Below are 18,954 nucleotides of genomic sequence, written 5' to 3' on the forward strand. Positions count from 1 at the left end.
ACTGGTATGCCTCTTCAACACTGGTCATTCTTACCAGACTTAATTCCTCCTGGATCCTAGGTCGCAACCCACTGATATAATGAGCAACCTTCTCCTTATTTTCTTTTGCATGTCTTGCTCTAATCAAAAGTCGGTAAAACTCCTCTATATATTCTTGGACTAATTTTTCTGCTTGCTTTAACCCATGCATCTTTTTAAACAAATCAAGCTCATAATCAACAGGAATGAATTGCTTTTTCAATTTGTCCACCATACGATCCCACCTTGTGATCTTCTCCTTTTCTCTTCTATTTCTTTCCAATTGAAGCTCTTGCCACCAAATTTTTGCATGGCCTTTTAGTTTGGCTTTTGCAAACATAACCCTATCTGGATCCCTGATATCCTCATACTCAAAGTACTCTTCCAATTCATTGATCCAGTCGATCAACTCATCTGGTTTCAGATTTCCTGAAAGTACACCCACATCAATTGTAGGTCTTTTCCCAAACTTAGTAATCTCCCTAAAAAGCCTTTCCTTTGCTTGATTCAAAACTTTCTCATCAAATTCCCCTTCTGGTCCAATTTCTTCTTCTTCATTCTCATCCTCACTTTCATTGCCTACGGTAACATTTGTTCCTCTACGGAGCTCCTCCTACAATGCTTGTACCTACCTTTGGAGGGCTCTAACCTCCTCAGAATTAATAGCTCTGACCCATCCACCATGCTCTTTTCATGGAGGCATCTTCTTAACTCAAACCCACAACCACATAGTCCTGGTGCAAACTGCCTCACAGTCGATGCTCTGTATACACATTCAGGAAAACCAACTCTGATACCACTTGATAGGGACACAACCCAAGCATAGAATAGACACAACAGGAAAGGGAAAATTGTATTAACTATGTAAATATGCTATTACATTTAGTATAGAGAAAATAGACTTCAAAACATGCCCTAAGGGCTTACAACAGTAATAATCTGGAGATAATTTCTCCTTTTAGTACCTCCTCTCAAACTCCACTTCGAACTGCCTTTTACAATGCCACAAACGTTCTTAAAGAGACCTCAGAAGGTTAAGGATTAGGAGTACATTCTAGAAAGTGCTAGTTGGCATCTACCGACCAAATAGAAGGCTCTAGAAGCTGCGTTAGAAGTCGACGCAAATCTAGGAGAATCAAGAAACGGTAACCAAACTTTCGGGAGGCATAACTTTTGAACCGTAGCTCTGATTGACGAACTGTTTACATTTTCAAAAAGCTCTCAAAGCGCTCTATAGCCCTATGGACTAGCTTTGCTTGTCCCCCAATTTTTGGCCCTTTTTGAGGTCATGTAATGCCCCTATCCTAACTTCAAAGAATTCTTAGGATGTCTCTAGAAATCAAAAAACTACGATAACTTTCAAACCATGGGGCCTTTTGACCTGATTCTTTTTCTGGAATGCTCTAAATTATAAGGAAAATCATCTGGCCAATTTACACCTTCTAGTTCACCAAAATTATGGCTCAATTACATACTCCTATTTTTTGATATTTACACGTATCCCAAAGTGTTCGAAAACTCTATCTTAGAACACTGATAGTAGAATTGTGAGAGTTAGAACCTTTATTTGACCCAAATGGGTATCCAGAAATGAAAACACATGAAACAAAAACTAAGTCTAAGTACCTTTTTTTTTTTATTGACACAGGATTGCCCTTATACCTCTGGATGCTCTTGCATCACATACATGCATTTATGTATGCATGCATACATACATTGGATACATATCTATGCATTTATGCATTCATGCATTCATAAATACATGCATTTATGTATGATGTATGCATGCATACATACATCGCATCCATGCATAGATATATCTATGCATGCATGCAGGCATGCATACATGCATTTATGTATGCATGCATGCATACATACATACATTGCATACATATCTATGCATGCATGCATGTATGCATAGATACATGTATGTATGGATGTATGCATGCATGCATACATCCATCCATGCATGTATCTATGTATGTATGCATGTATACATAAATGCATGCATGTAAATATTTATTTATATATATGTATGCATGCATCCATCCATACATACATGTATCCATCCATCCATATATGTATCTATGTATATGCATGCATGCATCCATTCATACATACATGTATCCATGTATATGCATCCATCCATACATACATGTATTCATGTATATGAATGCATGCATACATACATGGGTCTATCTATGTATGTATGCATGTACATGGATCCATCCATACATACATGTATCCATGTATATGCATGCACGCATACATACATGTATCTATCTATGTATGTATCCATGTAGATGCATGCATGCGTACATACATGTATCCATGTAGATGCATGCATGCATACATACATGTATCCATAAATGCATGTATCTCTGTATGTATGCATGTATGCATGCATGGATGCATGAATATACATAGATCTATCTCTGTATGTATGCATGCATGCATGTATGGATGGATACATGCATGTATACATAGATGCATGCATGTATATATGCATGCATCCATCTATACATACATGTATCCATCCATACATGCATGCATGCATACATACAGAGATAGATCTATGTATATTCATGCATCCATGCATGCATACATACATGGATCTATCTATGTAAGTATGCATGTACATGCATCCATCCATACATACATGTATCCATGTATATGCATGCATGCATACATACATGTATCTATTTATATCCATGCATGCTTCCATATTGGCATGTATCTATGTATGGATGCATGTATACATAGATGCATGCATGCATGTATGCATGTATATATGTATGCATGCATCCATCCATACATACATGTATCCATCCATACATAAATATATCTATGTATATTCATGCATACATGCATGCATCCATTCATACATACATATATCCATATGCATGCATGCATCCATTCATACATACATGTATCTATCTATGTATGTATGCATGTACATGCATCCATGTATATGCATGCATGCATACATACCTATATCCATGTATATGCATGTACATGTATGTATGAATGCATGCATACATACAAGATACATGCATATACATAGATACATGTATGTATGGAAGAATGCATGCATACATACATGTATCTAACTATGTATGTATGGATGTACATGCATCCATCCATACATACATGTATCTATGTATATGCATGCATGCATGCATACATACATGTATCTATCTATGTATGTATGCATGTACATGCATCCATCTATACATACATACATGTATCTATGTATATGCATGCATCCATCCATACATACATGTATCTATGTATATGCATGTATCTTGTATGTATGCATGCATGCATACATACATATATATCTATGTATACATGCATAGATATATCTATGTATGTATGTATGCATGCATGCATACATCCATACATACATGTATCTATGTATGTATGCATATATATGTAGATGCATGCATGCATACATGTATGTATGTATGTATATGTATGCATGCATACATATATATGTATGTATGCATGCATGGATACATATATATAAATATCTATGTATTCACGCATGCATAGGTATATCTATGTATGTATGCAATGTATACATAGATATATTTATGTATGCATGCATTCCTATGTATGTATGCATGCATGCATACATAGATATAAATATGTATATATCTATGCATGCATGCATGCATCCATCCATCCATACATACATATATCTTGCATGTATGTATGCACGTATGGATGCATAGATACATACATACATGTATACATGTATGTATGCATGCATGCATGCATTCATCGATTCATACATGTATCTATGTATACATACATATATCTATGTATGTATACATGTAAGCATGCATCCATGCATACATACATTTATCTTACATGTATGTATGCACGTATGCATGCATCCATCCATACATACATGTATCTATGTATACATACATATATCCATCTATGTATGTATGCAATGAATGTATGCATGCATACATCCATAAAGAGATGCATGCATGTATGTATCCATCCATGCATACATAGATGCATGCATGTATGTGTACATGTATGGATGCATACATAGATACATACATGTATATATATCTATGTATACATGATTGCATGCATAGATATATCTATGTATATGCATGCATATGGATGTATATGCATGCATCTATCCATACATACATATATCTTGCATGTATGTATGCACGTATGGATGCATACATGCATACATACATGTATGTATGCATGCATATATATATGAATGGATATATGTATGGATGCATGCATCCATCCATCTATGTATAAATACATGTATCTATGTATGTATACATGTATGCATGCATCCATCCATACATACATATATCTGGCATGAATATATGCACTTTTGGATGCATACATACATGTATGCATGCATGTATCTATGTACATGCATGCATATGTATGTATGTACATATATATATATGTATACATGCATTCATGCATGCATACATCCATACATACACGTATCTATGTATGTATGCATGTATGTATAGATGTATGCATGCATGTATACATAGATGTATCCATGTATACATAGATGCATGCAATTACATAGATTCATACAATTACAATCATCTAACCAATTTACACCTCCTAGTTCACCAAAATGATGGCTCAATTACATACTGCAATTTTTTATGTATTTTCACGTATCCTACGGTGCTCAAATACTCTAACCTAGAACACTAATAGTGGATCTATGATAGTCAGAACCTTTATTTGAACAAAATGGGTATCCAAAAATGAAAACAAATGAAACAAAAAATAAGTCTAAGTACTTTTTTTTGGGTGACACAGGATTGCCCTTATACCTTTCGATGCTCCTGCATACATACATGTATCTATGTATATGCAAGCATCCATATATACATATATCCATGTATATGCCTGCCTGCATACATACATGTATCTATCTATGTATGTATGCATCTACATGCATCCATCCATACACACATGTATCCATGTATATGCATGCATGCATTCATACATGTATACATGTATATACATGCATCCATTCATACATACATGTATCCATGTATATCCATGCATGCATACATACATGTATCTATCTATGTATGTCTCTATGTATATGCATGCATCCATCCATACATACATGTATCTATGTATATACATGTATCTTGTATGTATGTATATACATGTATGCATGCATGCATGCATACATATATATGTATGCATGCATGCATGCATGTGTATGTATGTACATATATATATATATATATATATATATATGCATACATGCATAGATATTGTTGGTGTTTGAAAACGTTACCCATTTTCAATTATCCTCATGAGAATATGACATATCTAGGGGCAACTAACTCTCATTATCAACATATCATTTCAGACACAGGGCCAACTATAGGGCATGACCCTTCTTCTTCTTCAGGCTCTACAAAACCTAGGCAGGTGAACCTCTTTAGATCTGACTATGCGACCAGTGCAATAACCACTTTCAGGATCTAGAAAAGTAGATGAAACCCCTAATATCTCCTAGTGGTTTATGAAACAACATAGATTCTACAATAGCTAGATGCAAACCGATATTATTCATAAACCGAGTGAGGGTTAAAACTTTTATGTCCACTTCAACATGAAGGGAAAAATTTGATTTATATTGAGGAAAGACAGCATGTTCAATATGCAGCAAAAACTTTAATGACCCTACAAATGACTAGTGCCTTATCCATTAGGGAAATCCTACACTCCAAAATTATGCATCCTTGAACATCAATCAACATATGGCATACGTTAATACATTCTTGTTCAGTCTGTTCACCTTATGAATTAGACAACAATATCCAATATAACTCCATACTTTCTCACATCCTTCTTAAATGAATCTGCAACCCTTTCTGAAACCACAAACAATTACATGTCTCCTTGAGTCAAAGGCAAGTAAACTTCAAACATACAACCAGACAATTGCAAATAGGTTCAAGATCTTTGTTCTTGAACATATAACATTACAACCTCAACAAGAAAGGAGACAAAGTCATATTGAAATTCAAAACCTTCTACACATTGTATTTATCTCCTTGAAATAAGTACATTAGGGATGCATAAAAAAAGATACAAGATCACACTATTGTATCAGAACTATCTGCGAAATCCATATGTTGTTCATACAAGATATGCTGGGTATGTGGCTTTCACAGCTTGAGCAGAGCTCTAAAAACTGGAAGAATAGAAAACCAACCAAACCCCCCCCCCCCCCCCCCCCTCCCTCTTCTCTAGCCTTGGGATCTCACTTAAATACTGTGAGATGCAACAAGCTTCAGGAATAGAGAACTGACAAGTGTCCCTTACAAAAGATATCACAAGTTTGTAATAGAAAAAAGAAGAAAAAGATTAACAAAACATCATGTAGATCAAAAATTTTCCTATAAGCTTCTTTTCTGTTACCACTTTTTGCTGATTCAGCTCTACCACTAATTTGTTGTATGCGCAACTGCTAAGACCACCTTATCAATGACAAAATCAACTCTGAAAAATACGCACCAACCTAGGCCTGTGGGCTTTGTCAAGATGATTACTGAATGAGAATCATCTTTACTTCCCACTCTTTACTGATCATGCCAAGCTTCAAAAATAAGAGAATCATTACTTAGCATGCAGTACAGAAGCCGAAAAATAATGTGGTTATTAAAAATAACAAAATAGGGATTCTCTAATCCCCATCCACGTCTGCTTCCTTAACCAACTTCTTGCCAAAATTTTCCATCTACTAACACAAAAAGGGGGGACATGCACAAAAAATGAAAAAGACTATACCTTAGGGTATAAAATCTTCTTCACCTGCTTCCAAAACTATGCACAGTGTCTCAAATATCTCTGCTACCCTGGCATCAAACTAAGATGCTTTGAAAATTTGTTTAAAAGATGATGTTTCTGCTAAAAAGGTTTATAGCTTACAAAGTCTATTCCTTGTTCTTCTTATCACCTTGGTGACTTGACTATGACACCTGATTACTAGCTTTCCTCTATCAAAAAACCATACACAGGCATACGAAGCTAACCATTTTCCTTTTCTGAAACATCCTCTAAAAATAAATAAATCATTTTTCAAAGTATTAGTGTCCCAGAACCAACTACTCTTAATGAACAATCATTCCGCTATCCATACCCTCAGACTTAGTGAAATCTTTAGAAACATCTTTTGAATAAATCACCAGGACTAGAAAATGCAGAGACTTTGGTATTCAAACTTACCTGAAGCCTTTTCTTTTATCTCTGTAACTTCTGCATTTTATCCTTGAGCCAACTACTTGACACTCGTGCCAAATTTATCTCAATGCTAGCAGTAATTTTTCCATTTAGAGATGACTCACGAATTTCTACTTGCACAAGTTGATATTCAAAAAATCTCACTTGTTACACCCTGTTCTTTACTTTCACACGCAAAGGTTTTCATGTCTCATTAATATGCATAATGATACCACCTTCAATAGTAAAATATGCACCGTTGATCTTGAAGATCTTATAAGTTGAAAATGTGAGCATGATAGCTTCAAAATCCACTAAGCAAGCTGGTCCGAAATAACCCAATCATAATTAGCCATGTGTGCAATTTATCTTTTAGTGCACGCTTCTTGCTTCTAAGAAATGTAAATGCACAAGAACCATAGATCTGAATTGAATCAATGACCTAAGTCTGCCCCACATGTCAGGCTTGCGCACTCCCACATTTCTTATCTTGCGAGCATGTTGATATAGCGGACTAGCACCCTCCGTCAATTTAGAGAAGATCGATGTTTGATGAAATTTTCTTTGAATAACTATTGCATTGTTCCTTTATCACAAAGCACGTGATATTTCAAAATGGCATGATTTGGTTAATTTCAACATGGGTCCACAATCCTTTTACCCGCATTATAAAATCATACGGAGATAAAAATAATGCGGGAAAATTCTAGCCCTTGATGTTGGCTTAGATCGACAGTGATTCAGAGTTTCAAAAATAGGCGGCCCATAGGCATGATCCTGACCAATGAGAAAATACCTTTTACTGTAGGTGTTTTGACAAGCCTGACCATTGCATTCAAGACTTTGGTGCCCATGACATCGTTACTTCCTCGCATTTTGTCCCACTGTGCCACGCATTGCAAAGTGGCACGCTCACAATATTTATTTGCCTCGCATCTTGAAAATGCGGCAATGCCTCATCCATCGATCTCACATAGATCGACAATGTTCATAACTTGTCTTCTGCGCTCATACAAACATCTCCTTGTGTCTTCATAAGGGACAGATGTCACTTATGCGCTTGTTTGCTTTATTTAAATCATGCTTATCTTCATCCTGTGGGAAAATGACATTCGGTGATCTCAACCAAGATCAACGGTGAGTCAATCTTTTTGAAAAATCTCGGACCCACATAATCAGACTATACTACGTGCCCTCTTTGTGCTTCCCCACATTTTGAAAATGCAGGAATGCGTGGTCTGTCGATCTAAACAAGATCTATGATCGCCGAGACTTGCATGGTAAGCTTGAAAAGCAACTTTTTTTGAAAAAAGGTGTAAACCCTGACTACCTTAAACTTAAAGCAGATTTAATCAAAACATTATTTCAAGTTTGCCTAAGGTTTAAAAAGGGCATGCTCTGAGTAAGAAAATGAGAAGGGGCTAAAGGATTTCAAAGGACTTGGTGGATTTGTATAAGGAAAGGTTCTTGACTAAACTCTGCATATTAAATGGGGTAGAAAACAGATTTTAGGATTTGTTCAAAATAAGACTTTGTCATATAACTGAGAATGACAAATTATCATCATGGAAGGATTAGGAAAACTAAATGGAAAGTGTCAGAGCCATTGAACATCTTAAGGACCTCAAAAGGACAACCAAGTGCACATTCAATTATGGGCATTCATAGGGCTTGAATTTCTCAAAATTTCAAATGGATGCTCAAAATGGGAATGCAGTTTTGAGTGCCAACAGTGGCTCTGTCTGGGGAAACATGTCCCTTGTGGGCATGGTAAGATTCCAGATCTCTGGGAGAAGCATACCACATACTTGAAACAACAAAACTTCTCTCGAATAGCTTATTGAAAGCAAGGAAACAGCTACTTCTACTCTTTACAAATGATGACCCCGGGCCACCGAACTTCAACAGAATTGTTTACCTCTTTCATAAACATGATTCTCATCTGAACTTTCATGAGGTAAACTGAAATTTCTTCTCCTATCAGTTTCATCAATCATATTATCACTATATAACAGATCACTTGGCAAAACAAAATCATCACTCTTATTTTCACAATGCATATAAAAACTTATTTCATCTTCAACCGTTAGCTCATTATGAAGATACTGATCAGCATGCTTAAACATATCAAATTGAAACTAAAAACTCTCTTCATTTAATCGCTTGTGCATGCTATCATTCTTGAATATGAAGGCTTCATATTCAACTTGGGGAAAAAGACCACTCATACCTTTAAAATGTGTATCCCTCTGCATAACTGGATAGGAATCAAATGAACAATCTGACTGATATTCACATATATCATCCACATCATAATCTGAAACTAATCCATAATCTTCAAATGGTTGTTCACAATCAGCAAATAGATTAGTCTTCACATCAGAGAGTTCCTCATAAATCTCATTGTAAGGTGCATACTGATTTTTAAAAATAGCTTCATCAAACATCTTGTCATTTACCTCCTCAGATGCAGCATAATCATTAGTTTCACTATCAAACTCAGAAGCAAAAAATTCTAATCTCCTACAACAATAAGACAAGGTATCATCATCAAACTCGTTCTCAAATAAATCTGAATTTTCCTTGTGGTCTTCAAAAAGGGGATTGATAATTCCATGCAAAGCGCCTTTGTAGACATTAGGACAAGTGATGTGCTGATCAACATCAAACTCCTCACCATATAACAGATTAGTGAAAACTTTAAAACCATTTCTAACATCACTGTCATGGACACTTTCAGTATATGAAGACTCAACATCCACTCCGTGAATGAAGCATGTAGAATACAAATAAAAGTTGCTTTCATTGTCTCCATATAGGTGATTACAATGTCTTGCAAGAAAATCATCATTTATCTTATCAATAGGGGCTGATGCATTAATCTCAGGATCAATCACGTACTGATCATCACTGCATTCCTCCTCAAGACACTCTTGTACGCAATTAGGTAGTACATCCTTATAGATAACCTCTTTGTCTTCATATTGTGTAGACACATTTTCTTCATAAATTTTAATCTCAAACTGATTTACACAATTTTGAAATGGACACTTACTTTCAAATTTAAGAAAAGAATTCATACCTTTATTGATATATGAGCACTCACTTTTATCATTACTTTCTTCTTCCCAATCAGCATCTGATTCACATGAAGACGCATATGTACTATCACAATCCTCTGAGAAAAAAGTGTCGCCATTGTCTTCACATGATGCTTCTTCACAATATGTTGGATCAGCAATTTCATCTTTATCACTTGATGCATCACTTCCAGGTTCTTCATTCTCATACTAAGATAAATACCTTTCCTCTTTCTAATTCATTATGTTTTCAACACAATGTGAATCATCAATGGGAAAATGAATGACTAAATTTATAGCTTGCCTGGATAACTCATCAAATGAATCAATTCTATCATTCACTGTTGTAATACCATAAACATGTGCATTCAAATCAGCATGAATGCAATAATTTCCTTTTTGCAACAAAGAGATATCATGTTCACATGCTTTTATTTCTGAATTTTCATCAAAACTATTTACAATAATAGGAGTGCTTATTTGCTGATCTGAATTTAAACATTCTATATGACATTGATTTTTTCTTTGCACCTCATCTTGTCGGAAAACATTTCTAGAGAAGTGACTCTGAGTTAAGCCATATTTTATGTTATTCTCAATCTCTATTGCTATCATGAATGCCTGATGCAAAGTTATAGGTTCTTTATCTCTCAATAGATAGTTCATCTTTTTATCAAATGCACTGAGATAAACCACTAAACACATTCAATCATCTGGCTTGTAACTTTCAGGAAATTCACTCAAAATCTTTGCAAATCTGATATTAAATTCAGGAACTAACTCACCATTCCTTATTTCAATTTTTAAAAAATTATCAAAATAATCAGAGATGCTTACTCTTTCCCTAAATTGCTTCATGAAAGCTGGCAGTAATTCATCCCAGGATGAAATTGAACATGCTGGTAAAAATGAAAACTAGTCCCTAGCATCATCCTCTAAAGTCTAAACAAACAATTTCATCTGAATGTCTTCATGAGCAATTTCAAAATCACCAACCAAGTCACTAAACAACTGAACATGATGACTAGCTGAATTTTCATGGTTTCCACCAAACTTAGGAAAATATTGTCTGAGGTTACAAGGCACAATATTCGGGAAACCATGGATACCATTAAAATTTAATGGCATATGCCTCCTAGTAGAGATGGATCTAGGAATTTCACTAACAGGCTACATACTAGATGAGATGAAACTCGACATTCTTCAACTCAAGACTCATTCATCATTAAAAACTTTTAGAATTCATAATTTGCAGCAGATCTTCACAACCCTCTACCAAATGAATGTTTCAAATATACTTCACAACTTTAAACCAACAATTGAAACCAAATCCAGCGAAATGTATAAAACATAAAACTATTCTCCTCTTCTTAGTGCTTAAACTTCGCTTGATGGAGAATACATATGTAGAACTAACTTTCATGGGAAAGAAAATTGCATGAAAGTATAAAATACCTCAACTGTTGCTGTATGAAACTATTGATTTGCTGATTAGCCCGATGCTAACATGAATTCCTCACATCACTGATCATAACCTTACAGAGTTTCCATCTTATTGAAGAGAGAAATGAAATCATAGCTATGATTCATCTTTATCATTAAAATTCTTGTGACAACATATCAAACAACACTTCCAGACTTATTTGTCAAAAACTTATAATAGGTCTCTCTTCTTGCTTGCAAATTCATCTAACTTTCAAATCTGCTTGATTCCCATGAAAACTCTTAAAAACAATCTATACATCACTGATCTACAATGATTTAGAGATCCTTTAGATAGAGTCGCCACTCACTATTGTGAGAAAGATTTTAAACATGATTCATAACACTACAGATCTGAATTGAAAATTCAACTTGAAAACTTTGCAAAACTTTTAACAACATTTAAAAGAGAGAAAACATCTTTCACCAATTCTGACTCTGAACAACAACAGTATTATGAAAATAATAACTGGTTGGCATGACTGAAGATGAACAACCTTAGCAACACAATCTATATTCAACCTTGAACAATACTACTATAAATGGATAAAACTTACTGGGGTGCATGATTTGGAGTAAGAAAACTTGAAAAGAACATCAGAGAACTTACTACTAAAAGTTTTTAATGCACTTCTCCTACTGTATTGAATCTCTTCTTTTCAAATTATACACCAGAGATTCTTGTCCTTGTAACACAGCTTTCCCCAGCAGAGTCACCATTTTGTTGGTGTTTGAAAATGTTACCCATTTCCAATTATCCCCATGAGAATATGACATATCTAGGGGCAGCTAACTCCCATTATCAACATATCATTTTAGACACAGGGCCAACTATAAGGCATGACCCTTCTTCTTCTTCAGGCTCTCCAAAACCTAGGCGGGTGAACCTCTTTAGATCTGACTATGTGACCAGTGCAATAACCACTTTCAGGATCTAGAAAAAGAGGGGATGGTCAAGGAGGAAGGGGAAGCAATAGGTCATCTGGAGGCCGCAATGAAACCTAAAAGAAAAATGAAGATGTGGGTACTAACAGGAACTAGAGGAATGAGGGTTTAAACCACTCCCATGATCAAGACTTTGGAAATCAGAGAGGAAGAGGTAGAGGATGTGGACAAGGAAGAGGAGGCTTCCATGGTACATGTTTCCATTGCAATGAAGAAGGTCATCGTGCCTTTGAATGCCCTCAACAACAAGTAAGGACAGATAGGAGGGCTGAGGGTCAAGCTAGGGTTTCTCATGTGGATAAGGATGCACAATCATCACATTCAAAAGATGCAGAAAGAGGAGAGACCTTGGTAAATGAAAGGGTCCTAATAAGTGGTGAGATAGAACCAAGACAAAGGAGGAGTTTGTTCCATACCAGATGCAAGTGTGAGGATAAATGTTGTGACATGATCATTGATGGTGGTAGCACAGATAACTTGGTGTCAGAGGAGATGGTCTCTAAGCTGAAGCTCAAGAGGGAGAGACATCCCCAACCCTATCAGATTGCTTGGGCGAAAGATGATCATAAAGTCCTGGTAAGTGAACAATGTTTAGTGAAATTCAAAATTGGGGGTTACCATGATGAAGTTCTCTATGAGATTATTCCAATGGATGTTTGCCATCTATTGTTGGGTAGACCGTGGCAATTTGATAGGCATGCAGTAAATGATGGTCATGAAAACACATACTCTCTAACAAAGGATGGAGTTCACCACAAACTAAAGTCCATGAAAAGGGAAGGTGAAAAGGTATGTAGCAGTGCTAGGATTTGTCTTGTTGATGAAAGAAAGTTTTTAGATGGCATGAAACATCAGTGTATGTGCTATGCTTTGATTCCTAGGAAAGATAAAGAAGGTAGCAGTGAAATACCACTTGAAGTTTCAGATTTACTAGGTGAGTTTGGAGATATTATCTTTGATAATGTTCTAAAAGGATTGCCACCAGTAAGGCAAATTTTTCATTAGATAGATCTAATTCCAAGAGCTAGTTTGCCTAACAAGGCTGCTCATAGGATTAATCCTACTGATATAGAAGAGCTAAATAGATAGGTTCAGGAGCTATTGAGGAAGGGCTTTATTTAGGAGAGCCTAAGTCCATGTGTAGTACCTACAGTACTTGCACCAAAGAAGGATGGAGAGTGGAGGATGTGTATAGACTCTCAAGCTATAAATAGGATAACTATCAAGTACCAATTTCCTTTGCCAAGAATGGATGATCTTATGGACTGCTTGAGTGGAGCTCAGTACTTCACAAAGATAGATCTCAAGAGTGGCTATCATTAGATACGGATATGAGAAGGAGATGAGTGGAAAACAACCTTCAAGACCAAGGAGGGTCTTTATGAGTGGTTAGTCATGGCCTTTGGATTGATGAACGCCCCAAGCACCTTCATGTGGCTCATGAATGAGGTACTTAAGAAGTTCTTGGGAAAATTTGTTATTGTTTATTTGGATGATATTTTAATTTTCAGCAAGACTTTGGAAGAACATTTATTGCATATTCATAGTGTCCTTGAAAGGCTAAGGGAAGAGAAACTATTAATTAATCTGAAGAAGTGTAGCTCTATAAAAAGGGAGTTAGTCTATTTGGGGTTTGTTACATCACCTGAAGGTCTCAAAATGGATCCAGAGAAGGTAAAAGCCATCCTGGATTGGCCTACTCCAAGGTCTACTATTGAGGTAAGATCATTTCATGGTCTGGTTAGTTTTTATAGGAAGTTTATTAATAATTTCAATCGGATATGTGCACCCCTAAATAATACAATAAGAGGGGATATAAAAGAGTTCAAATGGATTGCAGCAACTACGAGAAGTTTTGAATTACTGAAGAAGAAGGTTGCATAACAACCTGTGTTGGCACTTTCAAATTTTAGAAAAGTGTTCCAGGTGGATTGTGATGCTAGTGCCAATGCTATTGGGGTTGTATTAAGCCAAGAAGATAAGCCTATTGCATATTTTAGTGAAAAATTGAATGATGCAAAGAAGAAGTATTATGTTTATGATCAAGAGTTCTATGCAATAGTTTAGGCCTTAAAGAAATGGAGGCATTATTTATTTCCAAAGGAATTTTTTTTGTATACTAATCATTAGGCATTACAGTACCTAAATAGCCAAGGTAAATTGAATCAGAGGCATATGAACTGGGTAGAGTTCTTGTAGAGCTATACATTTGTGTTGAAGCATAGAAGCAAAAAATCTAATAGGGTTGCAGATGCACTAAGTAGGAGATAGTTGTTGCTTACAGTAATGTACGTTGAAGTAGTTGGGTTTGATGAACTCAAGAATCTGTATCCTAAAGATCGTGATTTTGCTAAAGCATGGAAAGTTTTTAAAGAGCATGTTGCTATAGATAGAACTAAGTGGTTAGACTATCTGATTTAGGATGGTATGTTATTCAAGGGCAGTCAAGTATGCAATTCCAAGGAGTTCCATGAGGGAAAATGTGATTAAGGAGAAACACAGTGGAGGGATGGCAGGCCACTTTGGTCAAGATAAGACCATTTTCATTCTTAGAGAACATTATTTTTGTCCTCAGATCTTACAGGATGTGAAGAATTTTGTACAAAGTTGCCAGGTTTGTCAAGTTGCCAAGGGATTTAGCCACAATACTGGACTATATCAGCCATTGCCTATTCCATCAAAGCTATGGGAGGACATAAGTATGGATTTTTTTCTTGGATTGCCATGGACACAAAGGGGTAATGACTCAGTATTTTTGGTGGTTGATAGGTTCTCCAAAATGGCACATTTTATTCCATGCCACAAAACTGATGATGCTGTCAAAATTACAAACTTGTTTTTCAGAGGGGTGGTGAGACTACATGGTCTCCCAAGGAGTATAGTTTCTGATAGAGATACTAAATTTGTGGGGTATTTCTGGAGGACATTGTGGAAGAAATTTAAAATAGACTTGAAATTCAGTTCCACACATCACTCGTAGATTGACAGCCAAACAAAAGTGGTAAACAGAAGTCTAGGCAATTTGCTGAGATGTTTAGTTGGGGATAAGCCCAAGGGATGGGATTTGATTCTACCACAGGTAGAGTTTGCTTATAACAGCTTTGTAAATAGGAGTATTAGAAAATCACCATTCCAAATTGTATATGGAAGTAGTCCAAGGGCTGCACTAGAATTGAGGAAGATAGAACAAGGGGAGAGGACAAGTGTTGAAGCTAAAGAATTTGCTGAACATATCAAGCGTCTACATGAGGAGGTTCAAGCACACATTACCAAGATGAATCAAGAGTATAAAGCTAGGGCTGATCAAAAGAGAAGACATAAGGAACTCCAAGCAGGGGATCTAGTCATAGTACACTTACGAAAAGAAAGATTTCCAGCTGATACTTACAACAAGCTGAAAATGAAGAAATTTGGCCCCTGCAAAATTTTGAAGAAACATGACTTAGGAAATGCATATGAGGTGGAGCTGCTAGATGGTATTCACATTTCTCCCATTTTGAACATTGCAGACTTAACAGAGTATCATGATGATGGTGCAGATGAGGAGTTGGTGTTAGAGCCATGCCCAATTCCTGCTTCTAAGAAGGAGGAGATAGAAGACATTCTAGATCATTGTGTGGGTAGGAGTACCAGAAATAGGTAGTATGAAGAGTATTTAGTCAAGTGGAAAGGATGACCGATAGAGGAATCAACTTGGATTTTAGCAGCTAAGGTTTCCCATTTGGGATTTCCTCTACCATTCATAAAGTGATAGGGTCACTTTTCAATCTAGAGGTATACGGGCAATCCTATGTCACCCAAAAAAATGTACTTAAAATTAGTTTCTATTTCATATGTTTTCATTTCTGGATACCCATTTGGGTCAAATAAAGGTTCCAACTCTCACAGTTCCACTATCAGTGTTCTAGGATAATATATTTGAACACCTTGGGATACGTATAAATCCTGAAAAAATAAGAGTATGTAATTTGACCATCATTTTGGTAAACTAGAAGGTTTAAATTGGCTAGATGAATGTAATTTTAATTTAGAGCATTCCAAAAAAAGAATCAGGTCAAAAGGCCCCACGGTTTGAAAGTTATTACAATTTTTTGGGTTTTGGAGACCTCCTAATAATGCTTCAAAGTCAGGTTAGGGGCATTAAATGACCTCAAAAAGGGCCAAAAAATGGGAGACAAGTGAAGCTTATCCATAGGACTATAGAGCACTTTGAGAGCTTTCAAGAAATGTAAACAGTTCGTCAATCAAAGCTACGTTTCAAAAGTTATGCCTCCCGAAAGTTCGGTTACCATTTTTTGATTCTTCTAGATTTGCATCGACTTCTAATGCAGCTTCCAGAGCCTTCTATTTGGTCAGTGGAAACCTACTAGCACTTTCTAAAATGTATTCCTTATCCTTAACCCTCCGAGGTCTATTTAAGGAGATTTTTGACATTGTAAAAGGTAGTTCGGAGTGGAGTTTGAGAGGAGGTACTGAAGGAGAAATTATCTCCAAATTTATGCTATTGTAAGCCCATAGGGCATGTTTTGAAGTTTATTTTCTTTGTACTGAATGTACTAACTTATTTTTTAATTAATACAATTTCCTAATTTCTATTGTGTCCATTCTGTTCTTGGGTTGTGTCTCCATCAGCATCCATCCATACATACATGCATGCATCTATGCATGCATGGATGCCTACATGCGTGCATCTATGTATGACATATTTACATATATGTATGTATCCATGCATGTATGCATGGATGCATACATACATACATGTATACATGTATATATCTTGTATGTATGCATGCATACATACATGCATGCATCTATGCATGCATAGATGCATCCATCCATGCATGCATCTATGCGTACATACATGTATACATGTATATATGTATGTATATATATGCATGCATACATATATATGGATGCATACATACATGCATGCATCTATGCATGCATAGATGCATACATCCATACATGTATGTAGGTATATAGATGAATACATATATATATATATATGCATGTATGTATACATGCATCCATACATATATATATCTATGTATACATTGCATACATACATCGATATACATGTAGGCATACATACATACATATATATATCTATGTATACATGCATGCATGCATAGATATATCTATGTATGTATGCAATGTATAAATAGATATATGTATGTACGGATGGATGCATGCATGTATGTATGGATGCATGCATATGCATGAATGCATCCATGCATACATATATCTATATATACATGCATGCATGCATAGATATCTATGTATACATGCATGCATGCATGTATACATAGACATATGTATGTATGGATGCATGACTGCATATATGTATGGATGCATGCATGCATGCATCCATACATACATGTATTTATGTATATATACATGTATGCATGCATCCATCGATGCATACAAGTATCTATCCATGCATGCATACATGCATGCATGGATGTATGTATGGATGCATACATACATACATACATACATACATGTATATAGCTTGTATGTATGCATATGCATGTATGCATGCATCTATGCATCCATGCATACATACGTACATGCATGAATGTATGTATGCATCCATGCATATGCATGTATCCATCCATACATGTATCCATGTATGTATACATGTATGCATGCATCCATCCATACATATATGTATCTATCCATGCATGCATGTATGTATGCATGGATGCATACATACATATATACATGTATATATCTTGTATGTATGCATATGCATGTATGCATGCGTCTATCCATGCAAGATGGATGCATTCATCTATGCATACATGCATACATAGATGCATATGCATGCATGTATGCATGGATGCATGCATGCATGTATGTGCATTCAATCATGCATACATACATATATGTATACATGTATATATCTTGGGTGTATGCATGCATACATACATCCATGCATCTATGTATCTATGTATGTATGCATGTATGCATGTATGGATGGATGCATGCATGCATGTATGTGATAAATGTATGTATGCATGTATGCATCCATACATATATCCATACATATATCTATGTATACATGCATGCATGCATGATGGATACATACATATATCTATGCATGCATGCATATATATATCTATGCATGCATGCATATATACATAGATATATGCATGCATGCATAGATATATGG

This window comes from Cupressus sempervirens, chromosome 9 (assembly GCF_028749045.1).
Source record: "Cupressus sempervirens isolate cs-2001-9-10 chromosome 9, ASM2874904v1, whole genome shotgun sequence".
Lineage (NCBI taxonomy): Eukaryota > Viridiplantae > Streptophyta > Pinopsida > Cupressales > Cupressaceae > Cupressus > Cupressus sempervirens.